General features: G+C 38.3%; 1 pseudogene; it reads right to left on the bottom strand.

Moving 5' to 3' along the window:
• Window positions 1-597: 597 nt before the first annotated feature.
• Window positions 598-2,079, bottom strand: LOC100714120 (dnaJ homolog subfamily A member 1-like; annotated as a pseudogene).
• Between the last annotated feature and the right edge of the window lie 2,658 nt (window positions 2,080-4,737).

Genomic DNA, 4,737 nt, shown 5'->3' with positions numbered 1-4,737 from the left:
CCAGGCTTTATAAGCCATAGTGGAGTTCAATGCGTCTTTCCTTCTGAATTTTCTAGACACATAGAAACCTATTATCTTTGTCACTATCCATCAGTGTGACAAAATATCTGACACTGAAAACTTAAGGGAGAGAGGTTTATTTGATCTCATAGTTTTAGTCCACGGTCAACTGGCTCCAAATCGGAAGCAGGTGAGAGACAAGCACGGTGGGGAAAACGTTGCTCAAGCTGTGGAAGCCAGGAAGCAGGGACAGAAGAGAGGAGCCAGCAAGAAGAACACACACTTCCAGGTCATGCCTCCAGCAACCAGCCTCCAACCAAGACCCACTTCTTAAAAGCACACTCAGCTACTGAACTCATCAATGAATACATTCTCCGATGAGTATAGCGACCCATAATACAATCAACTTCCATACACACGGGACTTTTTTTTTGAGCTTGTGCATTTGCATTTATTCTTCATTTAGTTTTTAAAATACTACTATAATTGAATATTGAAACAAAAACAATGGCAAGTAGTGAGCATATGATGATTATAGCTCCTCACACATTCACTACTGCACTAGATGCCAGCTGTGAGTGTTATTCACCAGCCCCATTAAGAGGTCTCACACTGAACACTACCTCTGGGATGATGCCCACCCTCATAGGCTTCTCCATTACAATGGAGCCATCCTAAGTCCACCAGTTCTACCTGATCCATTTTATCAGTCTTTTCTACTTCCTTCCTCTGGGGTAAGAGTTTTTCCAGCAAAGAGAGTTTATCGAGAGAAAGAAAGCCATTCTTGGAAAATTTACTTTAAATTCAGTGATTAGACTGACTCTATTCATATGGTCTATGATAAATCAGCACGTCTTCCTCTAGCACACACGTGATGTCTCCATGCTTGACAATCTGACCTGGATGGGAGGTGATGACTATGGTTTGGTTGTCAAGAGCAGATATTTCTTGTGGAAGCTACACAGTGCTTCAACCAGCTGTCGGGCGCAGGCGCTCAACACACCCCGCCAGGGAAGATAAGACCACGTCAGCTTCCGCAATGCGCTATGTCCTTCTCTAAATTAGCCAACCCTGTGCCGCACCTCGTGCTCACTCGTATTCGCCCTTGCCGACTCTGTGGCAACCCCTGATTGGCCACAGCTGGGTATATTGGCCAGAGCCTGCGTCCCATTCCCGCCCTGCTTCCTCGTGGCAGCCTGTGATTGGTCACGGGAATGTATAAACCAGAGCCCGTAAATAAAGCGGCAGTTCCTGTTACCACCTGAAGCGTCTCCTGTCTCATTGGGGGGCTGTGCCGGTCAACCAGCTGCATAGCCATGCATATGAAAAGGTCTTCTTGTCATCAAGTAAAAACAGCATGGTCCTTCTGATCCTACACTATGGTATCTCCTGGCTACAGTCCTGATGCTTGGTCTCCTTCACCATGGAGCATTTTCTTCTGTCTGTCATGTGTTTGTTGATATGAGTTTCCAGAATCTTATTCTGTCTATTTTCCTTCTGTTGCAACTTTTGCATCTATCATTAGGGCTGATGTGTTCCCCATGGCCCTGGCACTCTAAATACACAGAATGAATTTGCTAAGCCATTCCAGGTCTTATCTGATGAATTTTATTTGCATTCCAGTAGCTCTGCAGCACTCTACAGCTCCTTTCTCACCACCTCAGCCTTCACATTTGTCACAAATTACATTCTTTTTGCACAGCCAGTTTCATTGTGGCACTATTATATAAATCATCTAAGGTGATGAACAGTTGATGCCCCACAGTTTTACCCCTCCTTTCTCTGCATCCTTCCTCCTTCTCCAAAAAGAAAAAAATCAAAGATATCCATGGGGAATCCAAAACCACCACCTGCTCCACCCTCTTAATTGCTTCTAAATCCTCCTTTGTCGTGTAATCCCCTTTTCTCTGCATCAGAAAGAATTTCATACACTTGTAAAATCTGTCTAAACTTCTGTCCTTCTTTTGGATTTTTATCAGGGTGGTACTTCAAAGACAGTTTCTTATAAACCTTTTTTAGTTTCTTGAGTAGCACTGGGTTTGACCCCAAAACATCATTGTAAGTGGTTTCTTTCATCATTTGCTTCTGGTGTAGAGAGGACTCAGTTGAAGTGGGAGAAGCAGGAAGGAGCACATAGCAGTGCACAGGTCAGGCAGCCACTGTTCCTCCACCTCACACCACATTCTGGAAAATTCCATCCACATGTGACTTCTAGATCTAAACCATAACACTTATGCAAATGGTGGAAGATTATTAACATCACAGAAATTAAAAATCATGCAAGAAAAAGATGTAATCAAAGTCTACCAGATGCCTGAATGAACAACATGCATAGAGTTTTGTTATTTAACCCTAATACTGGTTTAACCAAAATTCATTAAGTTAATGATGGGGAGAAAAAGTGCATGGGAGCACTGTGTGATGTAGTTATATCTGCCAGAATAGTAAGCTGTAAAACAAATTCCTAGTATGAAAAAAAAATGAAGAAGTAGCTAATTAGCATACTTTGGGGAATATGGTTGTAAATACGAGGAGCAGGAGTTAAAAATCTTGAAAAGCAATTTTCCTTAGATACTTAGACTCAGCACCAGAAAAATAGGCACATAACTGCTCTGTACAATGTGATGTGTGAGTGCATTGTGTTGGGGGTATGCATACATGAGTGTATGTGTTTCATATAAGTTTTTAGAACTTTTCTAAATTTCTAAACTTAAGTAAAATTTAAGTTAGTGTATAATGTTACATACAGCAAATTAAAGGACTCTATTTGTCTTTTAGTTTGTCTAGCCACAGAATATTGGTTGCATAAATTGACTTTAAATGGAGCACTGAGAATTTAATGGCTAGGGACACACCCACATATATTTAATACAGCATATATACTTTTTAGAATACCATTTATCTATTTATTTTATTCAGTTTATAGGTAAAATTTAGACATTCACAATGATCACATTCATCATAGTATATGTGGTGTATCTTGATTTCTCTTTTCTTTTCCTATTTTCCTCCTCTACCTTCAATCCCTCTTCCATTCCTTAATTACAAGACTTTGTTTCCATTTTATTCTCTTTTCTCATCTTTTCTTTCCCCTTCTTTCCTTTTCCTCTCCTTCCTTCCTAGTCCCCCTTTCCTTTTGAACAATTTTTTCCTACTTTTAATATCTATTATACATTTTGGTTCTTACTTACACTTTCAGTTTCTCACAACAGAGAGACAATGTGGTATTTATACATGTATATCCAATTTATTTTACTTAACAACATGATATTAAGGTGTATCCATTTACCTAGAAATGTTTCAAGTGTATCATTGTTTATGGCTGAGCAGTATTGCATTGTACAACAAACCACATCTTTTGTATCCATTCATTGGTTGATGGGCATTTGGATTGTTTCCGAGATTTAGCTATGACCAACTGTGCTACTATAAACATGGGTGTACATATATTGTTATTGGTATAATGCTTTTCATTTTTACAGGAAGATACCAAGAAGAGAATAACTGAATCAAATGGAACCTCTAGGTTTTTTTTTGCTTTGTTTTGTTTTTGTTTTAGAAATCTACACGTTGATTTCAACAGTGATTTCATCAGTCTACAGTCCCACCAACAATGGAAAAGTATTCCTTTTCCCCCACAGCCTTGCCAGCATTTGTTATTGGTTGATTTCTTGATAAAAATCATTCTTTCTTAAGTGAGATGAAATCTCAGCATTGTTTTAATTTGTATCTCTTGAGTGACCAGTGATGTTGAACATTTTTCATATATTTATTTGTCATTCATACTTCATCTGAGAAGAGTGCATTTATTTGATTTTTGGATTGGTCTTTTAATCTGAATGGGGGGTCTGATTTTTTAAAACTTCTTTATGTCCTCAAGATACTAGCCCTTTGTCTGAAGAATAGCTGGCAAAAATTTTTCCCACTCAGTATGTTGTCTCTTCACTTTATTGATTTCTTTTGTTGTACAAAAGTTTTTAATGAGATGAAATCCCAATTGTTGACTCTTTGTAGTATTTCCTGTGCAATTTAGGTTTTGTTCATGAAGTCTTTGCCTAAACTTATGTTTTCAAGAGTTCTACCTGTTCTGTCTTCCAGCAGATTTAGTATTTCTATTTTAATACTTAGGTCACTGATCCATTTTGATTTTAGTTTAGTGCATGGTGATGGACAGGAGTCTAGTTTTGTGTCTTTGGCACATGGAAAACCAGTTTTTCCAGCACCATTTATTAAAGAGGCCATCTTTCTTCCACTGAATGTGTTGGTCACCTTTGTTAATGATAAGCTGGCTGAGTGAACATACATTTTAATTTGAAACAAAATAAGGACTGAGTAACTACTTGCTTTTCCCCTTCAATTTTTCTTCTTTTCTATATGTAATTTCACATTCTTAAATAGAAGAAAATTATACGCAATTTTCCATTTTCATGAAGCAAAGAGAAGAAGCCATCTGAAAATACTCTCTCAGTCTAAATAAACACTTCAAGGAATCTTTATTTGCTTAAAATTCAAAGTGCCTTAAAATGAAAGAGAAAAAGTGGTCAAGATGGATAAATAAGTATTCCACGAAGTGAGAGGTTTCTGGAACAAAGACAATAGAAAAACAGGGTCATCACTTGAAGATGGAGGTTGGAACATCACTTTAGGAAGAAGAAGCTCTCATGTGGAAATCTAGTTAACAAACCCTGTACTTGGCGAGGACTTTAAACACCCACAAGAACTGCTACAGCCTTCTGC

The sequence above is a fragment of the Cavia porcellus genome, unplaced genomic scaffold, assembly GCF_034190915.1.
Source record: "Cavia porcellus strain 051 isolate PalLab524CR breed Dunkin Hartley unplaced genomic scaffold, mCavPor4.1 scaffold_27, whole genome shotgun sequence".
In the NCBI taxonomy this organism is placed as follows: Eukaryota; Metazoa; Chordata; class Mammalia; order Rodentia; family Caviidae; genus Cavia; species Cavia porcellus.
Note: the sequence above shows the minus strand (reverse complement) of the source record. Positions and strands in the feature narration are given on the sequence as shown.